Source organism: Bos indicus x Bos taurus, chromosome 13 (assembly GCF_003369695.1).
Source record: "Bos indicus x Bos taurus breed Angus x Brahman F1 hybrid chromosome 13, Bos_hybrid_MaternalHap_v2.0, whole genome shotgun sequence".
Taxonomy (NCBI): domain Eukaryota; kingdom Metazoa; phylum Chordata; class Mammalia; order Artiodactyla; family Bovidae; genus Bos; species Bos indicus x Bos taurus.
Genome location: NC_040088.1, coordinates 30,307,823 through 30,331,889, shown reverse-complemented (window position 1 = coordinate 30,331,889; position 24,067 = coordinate 30,307,823). Strand labels below are relative to the sequence as shown.

The 24,067-nt window shown below is 42.1% G+C and overlaps 1 long non-coding RNA gene across 1 annotated transcript in view; it reads left to right on the top strand.

Annotated features, from left to right (window-relative positions):
• The window catches only part of LOC113903311, a 36,825-nt gene that overhangs the window by 7,364 nt on the left and 5,394 nt on the right, over positions 1-24,067 (top strand). Inside the window, exon 2 of the long non-coding RNA XR_003514073.1 lies at positions 20,105-20,201. This is a non-coding gene — a long non-coding RNA (uncharacterized LOC113903311). The remainder of the gene's footprint in view (positions 1-20,104; positions 20,202-24,067) is intronic.

The window sequence follows — 24,067 nt, the reverse complement described above, 5'->3', positions numbered from 1 at the left end:
ATGTTGAAAGTACCTTCACATGTTGTTCCTTCCCTAAGTTGTGTCTGGCTTCTGGCCACCCCATAGATTGCAGCACACCAGGCTTTCCTGTCCCTCACTATATTCCAAAGTTTACTCGAATTCATGTCCATTGAGTCAGTGATGCTATCCAACCATCTCTTTCTCTACCTCCCCCTTCTCCTTTTGCCTTCAATCTTTCTCAGCATTGTTGTAGGAGATGGATGGGCCCCTGGGCCAGGCAGCTGATGTTTGTCAAATGGAGCAAAACTGAAGTTTTTGTCTGCAGTCAGACAAGAACAATGCCTGTTTCCTTTCCTCCACTGATAACAGAGGCAATAACTAACGGGGGGAATTTGTTGCAGCAAAACAGAAATGAGTGAACAATCTTTGGCACATACAAGTCAAACAGGCCTAAGAGAGTTAAACAATCTTGGTTATTCTTTAACTGTTACTACAAACAAATACTTGTAGTTGGATTTGTCCTTCACAAAGCTAATTACTCTCTGATTCGATATAGATTATACTCTGCCCCTGGCATACTTTCCTCCATACACTCTCTTGTAGCATTCTGCATTTTGGCAAGGTCGTGGGCCAATAACTTCAGGGACACAAGAACCAGTTGCTGAGTTGCCTGATGCCAGCTGTGGCCATTCAGAAATTTTGCAGGAGAGAAAATTAAGCAAGACCTTCAAGAGGATATAAAACCTCTTCCTTTTCCTGAGAAAGGAGGGCACAGTTCTTGAGGTGTTATCCTGCTATGTTTCTCTTTTGCCTGGTAAAAATAATAAACCTATTCTTTTCTATTTCCTCCAAACTCTGTCTCCATATTTCAATTTGGCATTGGTGGACAGGGAGCCAAGATTTTGGCAACAGCATCAGGGTCTTTTCCAGTGAGGCTGCTCTTCGCATCAGGTGGCCAAAGTATTGGAGCTTCAGCTTTAGCATCACTGCTTCCAATGAATACTCAGGGTTAATTTCCTTTAGGATTGACTGATTTGATCTCCTTGCTGTCCAAAGGACTCTCAAGAGTCTTCTCCAGCACCACAGTTTGGAAACATCATTTCTTTAGTGCTCAGCCTTTACATTCAGTTCTTACATTCGTATGTGACTATTGGAAAAATCATAGCTTTGACTATAGGGACCTTTGTCAGCAAAGTGATGTCTCTGCGTTTTAATATTCTGTCTAGGTTGGTCATTGCTTTTCTTCCAAGGAGCAAGCGTTATTGTTCATGCCTGCAATCCCTGTCTGCAGTGATTTTGGAGCCCAAGAAAATAAAATGTCAGTGCTTCCACTTTTTCACCTTCTATTTGCCATGAAACGATGGGACTGGATGCCATGATCTTAGATTTTTGAATGTTGAGTTTTAAGCCAGCTTTTTCTCTCCTCTTTCACCTTCATCAAGAGGCTCTAGTTACTCTTCACTTTCTGCCATTAGAGTGGTATCATCTGAATATCTGAGGTTGTTGATATTTCTCCTGGCAATCTTGATTCCAGTTTGTGATTCATCCAGTCCAGCATTTCACATGATATATTCTGCATATAAGTTAAATAATTAGGATGACACTATATACCCTTCTTGTGCTTCTTTCTCAATTTTGAACTAGTCTGTTGTTCCATATCCAGTTCTAACTGTTGCTTCTTGTCCTGCATACAGGTTTCTCAGGACACAGGTAAGGTGCTCTGGTACTGTCTTGGGTGGCCCTGCACGGCATGGCTCATAGCTTCATTGGGTTATGCAAGCCCCTTTGCCACAACAAGGCTATGATCCAGGAAGGAGTTTATTTGACAACTGTATATCCTTTTCATTGCTATATCTGTTCATGTCTTTTGCTCATTTTCTAATTGGTTGGATTATTTGTTTTCACTCTTGAGTTTTGAGAGTCCTTTATATATTCTAGATACCAGACCTTTTCAGTTATGTGATCAGCAAATATTTTCTCCTAGTGTTTTTATCCCCTTCACAGTCTCTTTCTCAGAACAAAAAGTTTTAATTTTGAATGATCCAATTTATCTTTTTTTTTTTTTTCTTAATGAATCATGCTTTTGGTGTTAAATCTAAGAACTCTTTACTCAGCCCTAGGTCCTCAAGATTTTTTTTTTTTCCTCTAAAAGTTTTGTAGTGTAACATTTTACCTCCAATCTTTCATACATTTTGAGTTAATTTTTGCATAAGTTGTGGGGTTTAGGTGAAGCTTCATTTGCTATGAATGTCAATAATTCATAAGGGATCCTGGGACCAAAGATTTGAGAACTTCTACAATAAGGTATATAAGATACTCTGAAACACGTAAGTGCAAAGAGCTATGGGAAGGTTAACTTTGAGCAAGGTAGTATTGGAAGACTTCCCAAAAGAGGTGACATTTGAGTTCTACTTTGAAGGATGGATAGGGTTATTGGTTTTCTCTGTCTCCCATATCCAGAGATATTCTCAGTGTTGGGGTTAATTTTAAAAGAGGGAGATGTGGAAAATAAAGAGAAGGACCTAAGAAATCAGGCAGATCTTGGTTGAAATCCTTCTTAAGAAGCTAAGTTACCTTCCTTAAGCCTCAGTTTTCTTATCTGCAAAGTGGGGGAATAATTCTTTTCAAGGAAGCTGAAGATTACATAAATATGTAAATGGGCAAGCATGGTGCCTGATACATGGTTGCCAGTCTATGAATTACCTACTACCCCACTTTCATGATTTCCTTTACCTTTTCTCCATGTAATGGAGTTATATCCTCCCTTTGATGTTCAACCTATGCTTAATTTCATTCTTTCCCCCCATATTGCTCTAGATGAGTGATTCTCACAATTTAACTATTTATCAGCAGTCACAAAGCTAACACTCAATATTTAGTTGTGGAGAGGCTTTTAAAACACAGATTGTAGAATTTCTGATTTAGTAGGTCTATGGTAGAACCAGAGAATTTGCATTTCAACAAATTTCTAGGTGATGCTGATGTAGCTGGTCTGAAGACCACACTTTGAGAACCACAGCTTTAGATATTCCCTGTAATTATCTCAATAAATTGTATAGAAGGAATAAAAGTATCCACATTCTACACGTAAGTAGATGTTCAAGGAAATGGCTTGTTGTTTTTGTTTTTCAAAATTCATAGAAAACCGAACAGGGAGACTTCTGGTTTTAAGATGGCTGAGTTTTGTTTTGTTTTTAATTTTGGCAAAAGACCAAATAACGTTAAATTTAGCATCTTCACCATTCTTCAGTGTGCAGTTCAGTATTGTTAAGCATATTTAAGAGTAGCTGAGTCTTATGTCTATGCTGTTCTCTCTTTATAAAATATAAAAGCCATTCCAGACCACAGAGAGAATGTGCAAGCACCCTCTCTATCTTTGATGAAACCAGGAGACAGCTCCAACCCTGAGACAGCAAATGGAGACAGTAAGTTGGCTGGGGAGTGGCAAACGATTTGGCAAAATGGAGGAGAGTCAACCGTCCTACCTAAGGAGGGGCGTGTATCCAGGAACAGCCCATTCACCCCGGAACCCCGGAGGGCTCAGGCGCTGGGAGAACCAGGTAGTGGAGGAAGTGAAGACGAGGCAGAGGATTGACCCCAAGCCTCTGTGGCATTTTGACCCATTGCAGTCAGGCACTCACCCCTCAGAGGATACCCGGGATCGAATATCTACAGAAACTGCACCTGCGAGGGCCCAGATTTAGTGGCCACAGTATAGGGAAAAGGTGAGGGTGTGGTAGAGGCTGGACTGCGACTTAGGGATTAACTGGAAATCTGCACCCTGAATGTTGACACCCTGAGTTCATTCCCAGACAAGCTCCATAATATTTACTCCTAAGCTTATTCTGCAACATGCCCTGCCCACCCCCACCCCCACCCCCTTGCCACAAGGAGGGGATTTGAGCTTCCCTATATGAAGAAAACCAACTGCCTCAGAGAAAAGACTGGCTATTGTGGTGTTTGGGCCTTCTCAGAAAAATCTGACTTGGCACTTAATTACCCCGCAGTGAAGCACATCAGCTGTCAAGCTGTCTCCATGCTTGCCAAGCTTGCAGTCAGCTTTCACCTGCTTCGCTTTGAAATAAAGATCATTAGTCACTTAAGGTGAGTTTCGAGTCTGAACAAGAGAGACCAAAGAAAATACTGCTGCAGAGGCAATGCTTTGCTGTGACTGCCACCTTGACATTCTCTTGGCCTATTTGGGCATCTGTGAATGAAGAATTGACTTACATAAAGAATTCTTAACTGGAGATCCTTGGACAGTGGATGTCAGTTTCTCTGTGTGTGCGTATGAGCTCAAATCTGAGGTAGCACTCACCAGGTCCCCAGGGGGTCTGAGATGCACTAACAAGTGATAAGCCACCTATTGACTGGATTTCTGAGCTCTCTCCCAGCACTTATTCCTTGAGTATATTTTGCCCTCTCACACCTCGGGAACTCTGCACACACGGGTACTTTGAATGGAGTACCTTTTCCTTCACAATGGAGTTAATTCCTATTCTTTCTTCTAGACTTATCAGAAATATTGGGTTTTCTAGGAAGTCTTCCTTGACTTTAGCCTCCCTTCTGGGTTGGGTGGCCGACCCCTTGGGTTTCCTCAGACCTCTGTACACTGTCCTCATCTCCCTTAAAGAGATGTGTCTGCTGCTTCTGGATGCAAAGGCCGCTCTTCTCTCAAGAGCCTGGTTGGAGAGCTGAGTAATAATATCCTAGCAGCACCCGCCTGCCCAGTCCCAGGGCAAAGCACTTGTTAATTGGTTTGAGAGCTGGACTGGATGGATGCTCAGGAGTAAATCAGCTCCAGCCTTTGTGATACACTTCAAAGTGCAGCAGAAGGCAGAGTGAGCTGACTGGAAAAAGGAACAGGGAAAGATAGGACAATTATTAAAACTCTTTTTGCCTCTGTCCTTAGGTTACCTACTAGGCTGGGCTTACTGAGCCTCTTTTGAATACTGTGAACATGAACTTAAACTTGGTGAAGGAAAATCAAGGTCAAGGCAATACCTCCATCCTCTGATTCAGCCCTTCTAGCATCTGTCAGGAGAAGGGTGAGACGTGTCTGAGTTGGTCCAGCCTGAACCCACATGATATGTGGAACAGACATTTAATCGGGGGGTTGCCCTCTATCTGAACCCTTTTGTTCTATTTGGAAAGTTTCTTATGTTATGCATCTTCATGGAGGGCAGAGACCACTTCATTTCTGTTACAGACTTTTTTATCCCTAATGTTTCTGTTTCATTCTTTCTTAGAATTTCCATCTCTTTTCTTACATTGCCCATCTATTCTTGCAGGATGTCTACTTTTCCCATTAGAATCCTTAGCATATTAATCAAAGTTATTTTGTGTTCCCAGTCTGGTCATTCCAACATCCCTGCTCTTTCTGAGTCTGGTTCTGATGTTTTGCCTGTATCATCAAACTGTGTTTTTGCCTTTTAGTATGCCTTGTAGTTTTTTTGGTTGAAAGCCAAGCTGCATAAAAGGAACTCTAGTAAACAGGTTTTTAGTGAAGTGTTGATAAGGTGTAGGGTGAGGGGAAGCATTCCACAGTCTTATGAATGGGTCTCAGTCTTCTAGTGAGCCTGTGTCTCTGGGCCATGAGCTTCATAAGCATGTCTGTTTTTCCCTCCCTTAGATGGGGCAGAATGGGTAGAGAGGACTGGAGTTGGGTATTTTCCTTCCCCCAGGCCAATTAGACTCTGATAAAACCTCAATAGGTTCAGTTCAGTTCAGTTCAGTCGCTCAGTCATGTCCAACTCGTTGCGACTCCATGAATTGCAGCACGCCAGGCCTCCGTGTCCATCACCAACTCCTGGAGTTCACTCAGACTCACGTCCATCGAGTCAGTGATGCCATCCAGCCATCTCATCCTCTGTCATCCCCTTCTCCTCTTGCCCCCAATCCCTTTAGATCAGATCATTTGCTCAGTCATATCCAACTCTTTGCGACCCCATGAATCGCAGCACTCCAGGCCTCCCTGTCCATCACCAACTCCCAGAGTTCACTCAGACTCATGTCCATCGAGTCAGTGATGCCATCCAGCCGTCTAATCCTCTGTCGTCCCCTTCTCCTCTTGCCCCCAATCCCTCCCAGCATCCGAGTCTTTTCCAATGAGTCAACTCTTTGCATGAGGTGGCCAAAGTACTGGAGTTTCAGCTTTAGCGTCATTCCTTCCAAAGAAATCCCAGGGCTGATCTCCTTCAGAATGGACTGGTTGGATCTCTTTTCAGTCCAAGGGACTCTCAAGAGTCTTCTCCAACACCACAGTTCAAAAGCATCAATTCTTCAGTGCTCAGCCTTCTTCACAGTCCAACTCTCACATCCATATATGACCACTGGAAAAACCATAGCCTTGACTAGACCAACCTTTGTTGGCAAAATAATGTCTCTGCTTTTCAATATGCTATCTAGGTTGGTCATAGCTTTCCTTCCAAGGAGTAAGTGTCTTTTAATTTCATGGCTGCAGTCACCATCTGTAGTGATTTTGGAGCCCAGAAAAATAAAGTCTGACACTGTTTCCACTGTTTCCCCATCTATTTCCCATGAAGTGATGGGACCAGATGCCATGATCTTCATTTTCTGACTGTTGAGCTTTAAGCCAACTTTTTCACTCTCCTCTTTCACTTTCATCAAGAGGCTTTTTAGTTCCTCTTCACTTTCTACCATAAGGGTGGTGTCATCTGCATATCTGAGGTTATTGATATTTCTCCCAGCAATCTTGATTCCAGCTTGTGTTTCTTCCAGTCCAGCATTTCTTATGATGTACTCTGCATATAAGTTAAATAAACAGGGTGACAATATACAGCCTTGACGAACTCCTTTTCCTATTTGGAACCAGTCTGTTGTTCCATGTCCAGTTCTAACTGTTGCTTCCTGACCTGCATACAAATTTCTCAAGAGGCAGATCAGGTGGTCTGGTATTTCCATCTCTTTCAGAATTTTCCAGTTTATTGTGATCCACACAGTCAAAGGCTTTGGCATAGTCAATAAAGCAGAAATAGATGCTTTTCTGGAACTCTCTTGCTTTTTCCATGATCCAATCCCTTTAGGCTCTGGTAAAATAGTTTCTCCTGAAGGCAGGTCTTTTTAAGAAGAACAGAATGCTCTAGCATATTTAAAAATACTATATATTTCCTCTTCCCCTGTCAGAGGCATTAAGGAATTTCTCTCTCACATTCACTGAAATTCCAGTATTCACTGTGAAAGCTTGGTCAGGTTCCCAGAGGTGAAGTTCACAAAAGTGAGGTGTCTCCTGATGACTAGATTCCACTAGAGTTTGTATCTCTCATTCTCATCCATGAGGAGTCTCCAGCTATCTGTCAATTACAGTTCAGGTTTTCCTACCCAAGGTTTCTGTGGAGGTTTCTGCTCCAGTAAGTCTAACCCTCTGTATCTGCCTGTCTCTTCAATTCTAGGGGCTGAAATTTTCCCTGTGACCTCATTTCTCGTACAGACCTAAGAAGACATGTTGATTTTTTGGCTTTTTACTTTCTGTTAGGACAGTGACAACTTCTGAGTTTCTTGTGTGCTAGACTGGAAACGAAGTCAGTGATTTTTTTTTTTACATTGTTTTCATTGTGGTAAAAAACACATAGCATAAAACTTATCATTTGAACTATTCTCAAGTGACCCATTCAGAGGCGTTCAGTACAGTCACAGTGTTGTGCAACCGTCACCACCATGCATCCTCAGAACTTTCTCATCATCCCAAACTGAAACCCTGTTTTCATTAAGCAATGACTCCCTGTTATATAAAGTGCTGGCTTTTATATTAGTCTTGATGCTATTGTTGATATTATGTAGTGTTGTTGTTCAGTTGCTCAGTCGTGTCTGAGCGTGACCTTTGTGACCCCATGGACTGCAGCATGCCAGGCCTCTCTGTCCATCACCATCTCCTGGAGCTTGCTCAAACTCATGTCCTTTGAGTCGGTGATGCCATCCAACAATCTGGTTCTCTGTCATCCCCCTCCCCTCCTGCCTTCAATCTTTCCCAGCATCAGGGTCTTTTCCAATGAGTCAGCTCTTTGCATCAGGTGGCCAAAGTATTGGAGCTTTAGCTTTAGCATCAGTGCTTCTGAGAATATTTAAGGTTGATTTCCTTTAGGATTGACTGGTTTGATCTGCTTGCAGTCCAAGGGACTCTCAAGAGTCTTCTCTAATACCACAGTTTAAGCATCAATTTTTCAGCACTCAGCCTTTTTTATGGTCCAGCTCTCACATCCATACATGACTACTGGAAAATCCATAGCTTTGACTAGATGGACCTTTGTCAGCAATGTCTTTGCTTTGTAATATGCTGTCTAGGTTTGTCATAGCTTTTCTTCCAAGGAGCGAGTGTCTTCTAATTTCATGGCTGCAGTCACCATCTGCAGTGATTTTGGAGCCCCCGAAAATAAAGTCTGTCACTTTACAATGTTTCCATCGTTTCCCCACCTATTTTCCATAAAGTGATGGGACCGGATGCCATGATCTCAGTTTTTTGAATGTTTAGCTCTAAGCCAGCTTTTTCACTCTCCTCTTTCACCTTCATCAGATTATGTAGTGAAACAGCAATTGTTCTATTAGGTTGTTAGGCATCGTTCTTAAGAACATTTGGAATGGGGCATCATAATTTAAAGAGATGGGAATACCAACCCACCTTACCTGCCTCCTGAGAAATCTGTATGCAGGTCAAGAAGCAACATTTAGAACCGGACATGGAACAACAGACTGGTTCCAAATAGAGAAAGGAGTATGTCAAGGCTGTATATTGTCACCCTGCTTATTTAACTTATATGCAGAGTACATATGCAAAATGCTGGGCTAGATGAAGCACAAGCTGGAATCAAGTTTGCAGGGAGAAATATCAATAATCTCAGATATGCAGATGACACCACTCTTACGGCAGAAAACAAAGAGTAACTAAAGAGCCTCTTGATGAAAGTGAAAGAGGAGAGTGAAAAAGCTGGCTTAGAGCTCAACATTAAAAAAACTAAGATCATGGCATCCGGTCCCATCACTTTATGGAAAAGCTTGAAGGAAAAGCTATGACAAAGCTAGACAGCATATTAGAAAGCTGAGACCTGACATTACTGATAAAGGTCCATCTAGTATGGATGTGAGAGTTGGACCATAAAGAAAGCTGAGCACCAAAGAATAGATCACTTTTGAACTGTGGTGTTGGAGAAGACTCTTGAGAGTCCCTTGGACTGCAAGCAGATCAAACCAGTCAATCCTAAAGGAAATCAACCCTGAATATTCATTGGAAGGACTGATGCTGAAGCTGAAGCTCCAATTCCTTGGCCACCTGATGTGAAGATCTGACTCATTGGCAAAGATTGACCCTGGGAAAGATTGAAGTCAGGAGAAGGGGATGACAGAGGATGAGATGGTTGGATGGCATCACCAACTCGATGGACATGAGTTTGAGCAAGCTCCAGGAGATGGTGGTGGACAGGGAAGCCTGGCATTCTGCAGTCCATGGGGTCAACAAGAGTTGGACATGACTGAGACACTGAACTGAACTGAACTGATCATAACATACTTTTTGAAGGGAGCTGATGAGATCAACATGTTTGAAGAAGGAAGGGTCAGTGATCAGGAAAAACTGGGGACTGTGATGTTGATGCTTCTTCAAGTTAGAGCTGAGGAAGCTGCCCTGAAAGGCTGTCCTAAATGGAAACATTTATGAGTGTAAATGTGGTAGGTTCACATTAACTTCATTCCAGCAGTTTTGTTTTATTGTTTCATCTGCCCAGGAATGGAACCTTGAAACTCCAGAGAGATGAGTGGGAAGATTCCATGTACTAATCTCATTTCCAAATGTAATTGACAAGTAACTAGGAAGCTCTCTGCTTCCAAATGCTGTGTTTACAGAGCCACCCATCCTCTTGCCCATCTAGGTGGGCCAGCCTGCCACTGTGATGCATTTTCATTGCTCCAGCAGTGGAGATATAGTGGAGTTGGTACCACCTTTCTGGAGGACAGTTTGGCAATATGGATCAAAAATATTAATTTGCAGAAACTTTGGCCCAGCCATTTCATTTCAAGGATTTAATTTATCTCAAAGAAGTAATTGGATAAATGGGTAAGGATGTTTGCACAAAGATGTTCAAATGAGGTTGTGTTTATAATTGTAAAAAATTGGAAACATTCTAAATGTCCAGCAATAGAGAACAGTTTATATCCATTATGGCATAAACAATGACATATTTACTCTGGAACTGTTACCAAAGTTGACATAGAATTGTATGTAAGGGGAAACCTCCACAGTATTAAGGCTTATCCTGCAGAACATTTTCCTGGTTAATGTTTGCCCAGTAGAATGACTGTTCATTTATAGCACACAGACTTAGTGTTTATGTGTCTCTTCATGGCAACTTTTTTTGGCAAATGTTTTTATAGGAAAGCATATCTATTGACATCCCTCTAACTCAATAGAGCATTTTAAACCAAATTACTTGGGAGAAAAATGTCTTGTGTTTTATCCCAAATAAAATTGATAGCTCAGAATTACATGTAGAAGTATTGAAAAATTAAACAAGTGACCCAGAACCTCTAGTACTGGAAGATTCTGGTTGATGAGTGCAGAGGTCACTGGGTGAGACTCCCAGGAAGGCCTTTGTAGAGGAAGAGACCCCACTTTCTTGAGCCCTTTGGCCATTCTTCCTGCCTGGAACACTGACATGATGCCTAGAGGTACAGCAAACATCGAATAATTCTGAGGCTACAATGCTGAAGACGAAAGTCTTTGCACTCTGACAGAGGGCAAAGAAGGAAAGAGAGGCATACTCAGGGCTCCTTGTTACATGAGACATACAAGGCTGCAGTCGTTCATTCCTCTTTTTTTCTTTTTAAAAAATCTTTACCTTATTTATTTACTTTCTAATATTTATTTATTTGGCTGAGCTGGGTCTTAGCTGTGCATGTGGGATCTAGTTCTCTGACCAAGGGTTGGACTCCAGCCCCCTGCATTGGGAGCCAAGAGTCTTAGCCACTGGACCACCAAGGAAGTCCCCGTTCCTCTTTTTTCTTATCTTCTGTCATATACTTCCAAACACAATCCCAATACAATTGTTTTCAGTTCCCCTTTTATCTTTCTAACAACAGATGATAAAAATCATGTACCAATAAATATATCTGGCTAATGAAATAAAAGAAGATATAATTTTAAAAGTCAACGGAGTGATAACAAAGCATTTTGTGCACCTTGGCTGTCATTAGCAGAGGGGGAGGCCATGTTACAACAAGTTTGTTGATGATCTGGAAGTAATGCTGTGCGTCTTACAACCTAATGTGTATAGTTTTAAAAAAACATGTGTCACTATTGGCCTGAAACCATCACATTTTGTTAATCGGCTGTACCCAATATGAAATAAAAGGTTCAAAAAAATGTATGTGTGGTGTGTGTGTGTGTGTGTATACATTTTACTGAGTTTTAGTAAAATTTCAGGCAATTGATTGAGGGTTTTGAGCTAATATGTGTATGATTTTTCCTATTCAATATAATGGAAATAGGTTTCCTTTCAGCATTGTCATTAAGAATACCTTTTTTTTAGGACCTGATTACTAAGTGAGACATGCCAGGTCTGGAGGGGATCCTGCTGCCCTGAAGCCAATTCCTATCTGCATAGGCTCTCTTGTCCCCAGTTCCAGTTTCACCCTTTCCCTCCCTCAGGGCCTTGGATCTGCCTACCTGCTGGCCTTTGCAGGTGCTCTCTAGACCCTGACCTCATCTGGCACTTGCTCCTGCAGCTGTGCAGGGCCTTCCCCTTTCTAGGATCTCTCCCTTCTGCCCTCCAGTGGCCCTAATCTGGGGAGAGTAGCTACTTTCCAGATTCCCTGCTGGAGCCCGGCAGTTGCCTGACCAGGTTTTTTTTTTTTTTTTTTTTAATTAATTAATTTGGCTGTGCCAGGCCTTAGTTGTAGTGCGCAGGATCTTTAGTTGCACCACGTGGGATCTAGTTCCCTGACCAGGGAAAGAATCGAGGCTCCCTGCATTGGGAGTGTGGAGTTTTAGTCACTGGAACCCAGGGAAGTCCCTACCTGACCAGTTATTAATCCTCCCTTCTAATGGATTGACCCCCAGAAGGGGGGGCTGGGAGCAAATGAGTAAGAAATGCAAAACTGCAATAACAGTTTTTTAAAAACTAAGTTAAAAAGCAGGTTATAGACAACTTTTATACTGAACCAGTCAGGAAGCTTTTGGCTGTTCAGTTCAGTTCAGTTCAGTCTCAGTCGAGTCTGACTCTGCGACCCCATGAACTGCAGCACGTGAGGGCTCCCTGTCCATCACCAACTCCTGGAGTTTACTCAAACTCATGTCCATTGAGTCGGTGATGCCATCCAACCATCTCATCCTCTGTCATCCCCTTCTCTTCCCGCCCTCAATCTTTCCCAGCATCAGGGTCTTTTCAAATGAGTCAGTTCTTCACATCAAGTGGCCAAAGTATTGGAGTTTCAGCTTCAACATCAGTCCTTCCAATGAATATTCAGGACTGATTTCCTGTAGGATGGACTGGTTGGGTCTTCTTGCAGTCCAAGGGACTCTCAAGAGTCTTCTCCAACACCACAGTTCAAAAGCATCAATTTTACGGTGCTCAGCTTTCTTTATAGTCCAACTCTCACATCCATACATGACTACTGGAAAAACCATAGCCTTGACTAGACGGACCTTTGTTGACAAAGTAATGTCTCTGTTTTTTAATATGCTGTCTAGGTTGGTCATAACTTTCCTTCCAAGGAGTAAGCATCTTTTAATTTCATGGCTGCAATCACCATCTGCAGTGATTTTGGAGTCCCAAAAAATAAAGTCTCCCACTGTTTCCACTGTTTCCCCATCTATTTGCCATGAAGTGATGGGACCAGATGCCATGATCTTTGTTTTCTGAAAGTGGAGCTTTAAGCCAACTTTTTCACTCTCCTCTTTCACTTTCATCAAGAGGCTCTTTAATTCTTCTTCACCTTCTGCCATAAGGGTGGTGTCATCTGCATATCTGAGGTTATTGATATTTCTCCCGGCAATCTTAATTCCAGCTTGTGCTTCTTCCAGCCCAGCGTTTTTCATGATGTACTCTGCATATAAGTTAAATAAGCAGGGTGACAATATACAGCCTTGAAGTACTCCTTTTCCTATTTGGAACCAGTCTGTTGTTCCATGTCCAGTTCTAACTGTTGCTTCCTGACCTGCATACAGGTTTCTCAAGAGGCAGATCAGGTGGTCTGGTATTCCCATCTCTTTCAGAATTTTCCACAGCTTGTTGTGATCCACACAGTCAAAGGCTTTGGCATAGTCAATAAAGCAGAAATAGATGTTTTTCTGATATTCTTTTGTTTTTTCAATGATCGAGTGGCTGTATGGCTGTATGGACTTTTGGCTGTATGTAAAAGTGAAGTCACTCAGTCGTGTCCGACTCTTTGCGACTTCATGGACTGTAGCCTACCAGGCTCCTCCCTCCATGGGATTCTCCAGGCAAGAGTACTGGAGTGGGTTGCCATTTCCTTCTCCAGGGGATCTTCCCGACCCAGGAATCAAACCTGGGTCTCCTGCATTCCAGGCAGACACTTTAACCTCTGAGCCACCAGGGAAGCCCAACTTAAAATGGTAGAAACATTAATGAAATCTTATTATCTCACTTCATAGCAGAGGCGTGGGTCAGTGGTGACCTGTTGCAGGGTTGGGGTGCTGAGTGTAGCAGTACATGCATGGGATCTTTTGAATGGAGGTTATCTTCATTACCTCCACCATAGTTTCATCCCAGGTAAATAGCAGGGAGGGAACACAGCTCCACTGATCAACAGGAAATTGGATTAAAGATTTACTGAGCATGGCCCCACCTATCAGAACAAGACCCAGTTACCCCCTCAGTCAGTCTCTCCCATCAGGAAGCTTCCATAACCCTCAAATCCTTCTCCATCAGAGGGCAGACAGACTGAAAACCACAATCACAGAAAACTAACCAATCTGATCACATGGACCACAGCCTTGTCTAACTCAACGAAACTATGAGCCATGCCGTGTAGGGCCACCCAAGACGACAGGTCACGGTGGAGAGTTCTGACAAAATGTGGTCCACAGGAGAAGGGAATGGCAAACCACTTCAGTATTCTTGCCTTGAGAACCCCATGAGCAGTATGAAAAGGCAAAAAGATAGGACACTGAACGATGAATTCCCCAGGTCAGTAGGTGCCCAATATGCTACTGGAGATCAGTGGAGAAATAGCTCCAGAAAGAATGAAGAGGCAGAGCCAAAGCAAAAAGAACACCCAGTCATGGATGTGACTGAGATGGAAGTAAATTCTGATGCTGTAAAGAGCAATATTGCATAGGAACCAGGAATGTTAGGTCCATGAATCTGGGCAAATTGGAAGTGGTCAAACAGGAGATGGCAAGAGTGAACATCGACATTTTAGGAATCAGCGAACTAAAATGGACTGGAAAGGGTGAATTTAACTCAGATGACCATTATATCTATTACTGTGAGCAAGAATCCCTTAGAAGAAATGGAGTAGCTGTAACAAAAGAGTCCAAAATGCAGTACTTGGATGTAGCCTCAAAAACGACAGAATGATCTCTGTTCATTTCCAAGGCAAATGTTCAATATCATGGTAATCCAAGTATACGTCCTGACCAGTAATGCTGAAGAAGCTGAAGTTGAACGGTTCTATGAAGACCTACAAGACCTTCTAGAACTAACACCCCAAAAAGATGTCCTTTTCATTATAGGGGACTGGAATGCAAAAGTAGGAAGTCAAGAAACACCTGGAGTAACAGGCAAATTTGGCCTTGGAGGACAGAATGAAGCAGGCCAAAGGCTAATAGAGTTTTGCCAAGAGAATGCACTGGTCATAGCAAACACCCTCTTCCAACAACACAAGAGAAGACTCTACCCATGGACATCACCAGATGGTCAACACTGAAACCAGATTGATTATATACTTTGCAGCCAATGATGGAGAAGCTCTATACAGTCAGCAAAAACAAGACTGGGAGCTGACTGTGGCTCAGATCATGAACTCCTTATTGTCAAATTCAGACTTAAATTGAAGAAAGTAGGGAAAGCCACTAGAACACTCAGGTATGCCCTAAATCAAATCCCTTACGATTATACAGTGGAAGTGAGAAATAGATTTATGGGATTAGATCTGATAGACAGAGTGCCTGACGAACTATTGACAGAGGTTCCTGACATTGTACAGGATACAAGGATCAAGACCATCCCCATGGATAAGAAATGCAAAAAAGCAAAATGGCTGTCTGAGGAGGCCTTACAAATAGCTGTGAAGAGAAGCGAAAAGCAAAAGAGAAAAAGAAAGATATACCCATTTGAATAAAGAGTTTCAAAGAATAGCAAGGAGAGGTAAGCAGGCCTTCCTCAGTGATCAGTGCAAAGAAATAGAGGAAAACAATGGAATGTGAAAGACCAGAGATCTCTTCAAGAAAATTAGAGATACCAAGGGAACATTTCCTGCAAAGATGGGCTCAGTAAAGGACAGAAATGGTATGGACCTAACAGAAACAGAAGATATTAAGAAGAAGTGGCAAGAATAGACAAAAGAACTATACAAAAAAGATCTTCACGACCCAGATAATCATGATGCTGTGATCACTCATCTAGAGCCAGACATCCTGGAATGTGAAGTCAAGTGGGCCTTAGAAAGCATCACTACAAACAAAGCTAGTGGAAGTGATGGAATTCCAGTTGAGCGATTTCAAATCCTGAAAGATGATGCTGTGAAAGTGCTGCACTCAATATGCCAGCAAATTTGGAAAATGCAGCAGTGGCCACAGGACTGGAAAAGATCAGTTTTCACTCCAGTCCCAAATAAAGGCAATGCCAAAGAATGCTCAAACTACTGCACAATTGCACTCATCTCACACGCTAGTAAAGTAATGTTCAAAATTCTCCAAGCCAGGCTTCAACAATACATGAACCATGAACTTCCAGATGTTCAAGCTGGTTTTAGGAAAGACAGAGGAACCAGAGATCAAATTGCCAACATCTGCTGGATCATTGAAAAAGCAAGAGAGTTCTAGGAAAAACATCTATTTCTGCTTTTATTGACTATGCCAAAGCCTTTGACTGTGTGGATCACAACAAGCTGTGGAAAATTCTGAAAGAGATGGGAATACCAGACCACTTGACCTGCCTCTTGAGAAACCTGTATGCAAGTCAGGAAGCAACAGTTAGAACTGGACATGGAACAACAGACTGGTTCCAAATAGGAAAAGGAGTACTTCAAGGCTGTATATTGTCACCCTGCTTATTTAACTTATATGCAGAGCACATCATGAGAAACGCTGAGCTGGATGAAGCACAAGCTGGAATCAAGATTGCTGGGAGAAATATCAATAACCTCAGATATGCAGATGACACCACCCTTATGGCAGAAAGTGAAGAAGAACTAAAGAGCCTCTTGGTGAAAGTGAAAGAGGAGAGTGAAAAAGTTGGCTTAAAGCTCCACTTTCAGAAAACAAAGATCATGGCATCTGGTCCCATCACTTCATGGCAAATAGATGGGGAAACAGTGGAAACAGTGGGAGACTTTATTTTTTGGGACTCCAAAATCACTGCAGATGGTGATTGCAGCCATGAAATTAAACGGTGCTTACTCCTTGGAAGGAAAGTTATGACCAACCTAGACAGCATATTGAAAAGCAGAGGCATTACTTTGCCAACAAAGGTCCGTCTAGTGAAGGCTATGGTTTTTCAGTAGTCATGTATGGATGTGAGAGTTGGACTATAAAGAAAGGTGAGCACCATAGAATTGATGGTTTTGAACTGTGGTGTTGGAGAAGACTTTTGAGAGTCCTTTGGACAGCAAGAAGATCCAACCAGTCCATCCTACAGGAAATCAGCCATGAATATTAATTGGAAGGACTGATGTTGAAGCTGAAACTCCAATACTTTGGCCACCTGATGTGAAGAACTGACTTATTTGAAAAGACGCTGATGCTGGGAATGATTGAAAGTAGGAGGAGAAGGAGACGAGAGAGGATGAGATGGTTGGATGGCATCACCGACTCAATAGACATGAGTTTGAGTAAGCTCTGGGAGTTGGTGATGGACAGGGAGTCCTGGCGTGCTGCAGTCCATGGGGTCTCAGGGAGTCTGTCGTGACTGAGTGTCTGAACTGAACTGAACTGAACTGATTATCTCACTCAAGAAGTTGAGAAGTAGAGTATTTCCGCAGTTGGCTGAGCTGGCACCACAAAACGACATCATAAAGAACTCAGATCCTTTCCATAGTCCTGCTCTGCCATCTCCAGGTCATTGCCTCATCCTCTTCGTTTCATTCCCCTCATGATCTCAGGATGACTGTCATGTACAAGGATTGTCATTCTGCTGTTAGTGCATACAGGCAACAGAAACCTTAAGCATATCCTTTTCTAAGATTGAAGAAAACTTCCCCAGAACCTCCATAAGCTTTCCCATCATTGCTCATGGCAAGAACTGGGTCGTGTGTCCCACTCTTAAGCCAATCAGTGGCAAGGGGAATGAGTCCAGTAGTTCTCAATGCCTGGGGCATATTAGCAGTACCCTGAGCTCCTAGCAGGCCAGTTTTGAGTAGTGTCTCTGAGGATTGGACCTGGGGCTTTGTATATATTAGTATTTTTAATTCCCTAGGTATTTTTGATGGGCAGCAGGGGTCAGAACCACTCTTTTACACTAAACATAATTCACCTTCTGGAGCTAGGGAAGGGGTATTTTCCCTGAAGCACGTGGCATTAGACACCTGGAGAATAGTAAGGTTGTTAGCAAGGAAAATGATGGAAAGTGTTTGTTGTGTAGGCAAATAATAGTGTTTGACATTTAGGGTGTGCCCCTATTTCGTGTATAATATGACCTATATGCCAAGAAAAAATTGTGGAAGACCATGGATCAAACTTTTAATAGTTACTATCATGGTGTGATGAGGGAGAGAATTAATTATAGCTGATTTCCACTTAGTTGAACTTTTACCATGAACATTAATCACAATCAGGAAAACAATGAAGATACATGCATTTTGGGGAAAATTTTTTTTTTTTTAAGAAAAAAAAAAAAAGCCATTGTAAGGAATGAAATGCTGTTTTTTCCTCTATGGGGTAACTGCTATGGAGCAAGCCCTGTTTCTTGTTCAGCAACTTGTTGCTAGGAGCTTAGAATTTATTACTGACCCAGTAAGGATACTTCTCTTTCCCACCTGACCAGGAGAAAAATAAACTCTCATCTGGACAGTCTCATTTCCCTTGCTAGTAATTGGGTTAAGCCAGGACCTATGATGCAGTTGTAGCCAATAAAATGTCAGGAGGCATCAGCTGGGGGTATGGTGTGTGTTTCTAGGAAACATTTCTTTACTTTTCAAAAAGACTCATGAGAAAAGGGTCTCTTCTTCCCCAAAACATATTCTTGACTATATATGATGCCTGGATATTGCAGCCATCATCTTATGGTTATGTGGGGACAAAGTCCATATGCAGGGATAACAGGGTGAAAATCCTTGGTAACGTTTTTAAACCTTAAATATAATTTCATACAATAAATTACAAAAATCTTAAGTGTACAGTTTGGTGAAATTTTATGTTTGTACACATCCGTGTAACCACTACAAGATCAAGATTCAGAACATTTCTAGCACCCCAGAGAGCTCTCTCCTGCCCCTTCCCAGCCAACAGTAAATAGCCAACACCTACTGTACTGATTCCTATCTTCATACATTATCTAACTGTTCTTGAACTTCACATGAATGGATTCATACAGTACATATTATTCTGCACAGGGCTTCTTTGCTCAATGTTTTCTTTGAGGTTCATTCATGTTTTTATGATTGTCAATAGCTTATCAAACCACTGTGTGATATTCCATTGGTACCACAATTTCTCCATTTCCTGTGGATGGGCATTTATTTCCAGGTTTTGGCTGTTATTTTTTTTAAAGGTGCTATGAACATCTATGCACCTGTCTTTGAGTGAATCTTTGTCCTTGTTTCTCTTGTGCATATACGTGGGAGTGAAATTGCTAGGACTTGGGGTAAACAGCTATTTATTTAGCTTTAGTTAGATACAGCCAAACAGTTTTCCAGAGTCATTTAACCAATTTACATTTCCACCAGATGTGTGGGATTTTTCAATTCAATTGTTCTACTATCTCAGCAACACTTGGTATAGTCAGTCTTTGATTTTGTCCGTTCTGGTGGATGAATCTGATTCATCTGATTATAGTTTTAGTTTGCATTTCTCTGAAGACCTTTTCAAGTGCCTTTTGGTCATTTCCTCTCCTAAGAGGTGCCTGTTTAAGTCTTTTCCTCTTCTTAAAATTTTGTCTTCTGCGATCAATTTGTAGGAGTTTGTTTACATTCTGCGTATAAGTCTTTGGTCATATACATGAAATGCAAGTATCTTCTGTCAGTCTGTAGATTGCTTCTTCAGTTGCTTAATAATGTGTTCTGATGAGTATAAGTTCTTATATTTAATGAAGTTCAAATGATCCATATTTTTAGTATGGTGTTTTTTGTGCTCTGTTTTGGAGGTATTTGCTTACTCTTAAGATCATAGAGATAGTTTAGTTTCCTCATTTCCTCTGCAAGCCTGATTCGTTTTAACATTTATATTTAGGTTGGTGATCCCTACCACATTAATTTTTAGGTACAGTGTTGGGTAAAGATTAATTTTTCTAATACATATTATTTTCTGTATGGATGGCAGTGGCACCCTTGCTGTAAATCAAATGAACACACGTGTTTTGCTCTATTCCTGGACTCCCAATTCTGTTCCATTGGTCTATTTATCTATGCTTGTATCAATACCACCCTGGTTTAATTATAGCTTGATATTAAGCATTCATATCTGGTGATGTATATTCTTCTTCAAGATTGTATAGGTTGCTCTAGGTCCTTTGTATTCTGATATAAGTTTTAGAATTGACTTGATAATTTCTAATATAAACTTAGGAAATTTGATTGTGATTGTAATAAATCTATAAGTCAATGTAAGGAGGACTGATCTAACAAGATTGTCTTCCAATCCATTTATTTAGATCTTCTCGATGGCTTTGTTGAACATCTGATTTTATTTACTCAACCATGGAGTTACCTTACCTTTTTCTTGTTATTATAAACAAGATTATATAAATGTAATATATATTTTTTCATTACTGCTTAAGGCATTTTTTCTGGTTACTTGCAGCTAAAAACATCCCAAGTGATATAACATTCTTGCTCTGTGGTGTGATGGATTGATTAAGTAGAAGGCTTGAATCAGTGCTACTCCCTGTGTGGCCATGGTAAGTCACCTAACCTCTCTGGGCCTATTTCCTTATCCATGGAAATCTCATAGGGTTGGAAAGTTCTTCTCTTTTTCACAAACTAGTGAATTCTGACTCATATTTTTTGTCTCAATTTAAGTATCATTTTCTTTGGGATGTCTCTTTTGATTCTTCCAGTAAAACTTCCTAGATATTTTTTTCTATGCATGCCTTTCAAAGCGATCAGTACACTGTAATATCATTGCTTGCATACTTGTCTCCATCAGTACCTTACTAATCAGGGAACAGAGGGTGCGCTTAAAGGGCTTAATTGAAGAGAGTTTAATGAAGGGACAATTATAGAGGAATAGACAGGATTAAGGAAATCCGCACAGGATGATGAGGAACCCCAGGGACTAGCCACAGAGGCAAGTCATTACCATTCTTGGGTCTGAAGGATTGAGATAAAGGAAGTATTATTGGAACACAGTGAGACCTGTAGCTATGGGGGAGGGGCTGTCTGACAGGTGCTATGAGCTATAGGGGAACATAGCTGTTGGGAGAACCACGGGCAGTTAGAGAGGGGAGAATAAATACCCCATCCCCTCTGTCATCCTCCAATTTCCTTCAGCTCTCATTCGGTCAACCCAACCGGAGAGAGAAGGCAAAAGAGTCCAAGTGATATGGTTGTAGAGATCAGCCTCCTGGGGCACAAAATAAAGCAGCAAGAGGCAGAGAATGGATATAGGAGAAGAAACAGGTACTGATTAGTATACTCATCTTCAGCATAAGCTTCTTGAGAAAGGACAGAAAAATAATGTTGCCATAGTTTTTCATACACCTGTTAACAAAAATCTGAACGTATCATAGAAAATAAAAGGCCCTTACTTCCCGCGTAGCTCAGTCGGTAAAGTATCTGCCTGCAATGCTAGAGACCTGGGTTCACTTCCTGGGTCAGGAAGTTCCTCTAGAGAAGGAAATGGCAACCCACTCCAGTGTTCTTGCCTGGAGAATCCCATGGACAGAGGGGCCTGGCAGACTACAGTCCATAGGGTCGCAAAGACATGACTTAGTGCTCTTTCTTTCTTTATAATGCTGAGAACTAACAACAGCTACCTATTTGTTATATACCATTTCAGACTTAATGTACATGCACACTTCCCAGGCGGCCCTAGTGTAAAGAACCTGCCTGCCAATGCAGGAGATGTAAGAGACGTGGGTTCAGTCCCTGGGTGGGGAAAATCCCCTGGCAAAGAGAATGGCAACCCATTCAAGTATTCTTGCCCAGAGAATCCCATGGACAGAGAAGACTGGTGGGCTACAGTCCATGGGGTTGCAAAGAGTTGCACATGACTGAAGTGGCTTAGCATGCACACTGAATATGTGGGTCTGTGGAAGATTGTATGTCCAAAAATTACCACAGCAATATTTCTGATCTTGTGTGGTCTTTCTGATACTGGCACTCCCCATCACGAAGTCAATGTGTATGCTCTCTCTTTGAGCCTGGGGAGGCCTTGTGATGGACTTGACAGATGGGATGAGGCAGAAATGATGCTGCATGGCTTCAAAGGCCAGGTCATAAAAGGCGAAATGGATTTGCCCGGAAACCTCTTTCTCTCGGGATGCTTACCACGTGAACACACCACCACGTTGTGAGGAAGCCCAGGGCACATGAAATGCCACGTGCAAGTATCCTGGCCGGTTGCCAGCTGAGGCCCCAGCTGACATTCAGCGTTAATTGCTGGATGAGCGAAAGAATGGGCCTCTAGATGACCCCAGCTTCCAGGCTTTGAGCCACTTCAGCTGATGCTGCATGGGGCCAAGGCATGTATCCCCATCAAGCCCAGCTCAGATGGAAGGTTTGTGAGCACAGTAAATGTTGTGTGTGTTTTCTAAGCCACTGAGATTTTGAGTGCTTTGTTACATAGTAATAATAACTAGAATAGAGGCAATATTAGAAAGTTGTGATCTCATGCTGTGGCACTAGACTTCTTGGTTTCAGTGTGACCTCTGTCACTTATTCCCTGGGTAATATTTGGCAACTTGCTCGAATTCAAATCCTCGGTTTCTTCATCTGTAAAATGGGAATAATATTAAAAGTCTTACAGAGTTGGATTGGTCTACAAAACAATCAGCTTAGTTCTCAGCACATATTTAATTATAATTATTGATCACCAATTCCCTCAAAGACCACCAGAAAAAACTTGATGATAGAACAAAACTAAGTATATTAAACTTACCACAGAAAGGGAGAATAACATCATGAAAAAAGTCTCAGTAGTATCTCCAAGTGAAAATGTTAAGGAATGATACTTACAGGGTTTTGAAGGCTGCACTGGATGGTTTTAAGGTGGGTCATACAAGGCAAGTAACTGGTTGGGCTTGGGCAGAATTTGTGACATAAGAGCTTCAGATTGGTGAACACAGTAGGGCAAGGGAGACTTGCCCCCTAGACTCACTTAAAGTGAGTCTAGATGAGCAAGTTTTCTGTTTTGATAAGTAAAGTGTTTAATTTTTCTCTGTCTTATCTTCAAAGAATGGATACTTCTTGGAGCAAACCCCTTAACTATTACTTGGTCTTAGTATTATTTAACAGTGGAACAGAAAAGTGTGTTGCTTTCAGTTCTCATTAATATAATTACTTTTTTTCATGGAAAAGGGATCATAGTCTTCCCAACTCATTACATTGAAACGTTCCTTTTCATTGAACAACATATCTTGGATATCTTTCCTTGCTGCTGCTGCTGCTAAGTCGCTTCAGTCGTGTCCGACTCTGTGCAACCCCATAGACGGCAGCCCACCAGGCTCCCCCGTCCCTGGGATTCTCCAGGCAAGAACACTGGAGTGGGTTGCCATTTCCTTCTCCAATGCATGAAAGTGAAAAGTGAAAGTGAAGTCGCTCAGTCGTGTCCAACTCTTAGCGACCCCATGGAGTGCAGCATACCAGGCTCCTCCGCCCACGGGATTTTCCAGGCAAGAGTACTGGAGTGGGTTGCCAATTGCCAATTAATTTCATTCTTTTTAACATCTGCTCTGAAGGAGATCAGCCCTGGGATTTCTTTGGAAGGAATGATGCTAAAGCTGAAACTCCCGTACTTTGGCCATCTCATGCGAAGAGTTGATTCATTGGAAAAGACTCTGATGCTGGGAGGGATTGGGGGCAGGAGAAGGGGATGACAGAGGATGAGATGGCTGGATGGCATCACTGACTCGATGGACGTGAGTCTGAGTGAACTCCAGGAGTTGGTGATGGACAGGGAAGCCTGGCGTGCTGCGATTCATGGGGTTGAGAAGAGTCGGACATGACTGAGAGACTGATCTGATCTGATCTGATCTGATCTGATATTCACTGGTACAGCTGCATTGTGACTTGTTTGCCCTTTCATATATCAACAGATACTTGGTGTGTATGTGTAGTAGGGTGGGGGAGTCCTAGACCCTCAGAACAGTGTCTGGCATAGAGTAGGCATCAGAAAGAGTTTGGTGTTGAAAGGAGAGTGTACCTGAAGTCTGTAAAATGCCATATACATGTAAGGTAAGGATGGACGGCTGGAATCCCCGTTACTGCATCTTATCCCATCCCACTTTTGTCACCTGTGTTAGGGATCATCTCAGGTTGCACACAGCATGAAAGAGGTCTGGAAGACCTTATATGCTCACAGTGAGGAATGAAGGAGATTGCTGAGAGGCATAAACAGCAGTGAGTGTGAAGAGCTACTGTATGGTAGCCAGCCAAGGCAGAGCTGGATGGAGGATGCAGCTGAGACTCAGAGGTGCTCAGGTGCCCAGGAGAGAGGCGGTGGCATTGAGTCAAGGTCAGTGAGAACAGATCATAAGTTTTAGTGGCTGCGGGCTGTAACAACTCATGACAAGCAGGCAGGGCAAGGGGTACCTCATGAAACCAG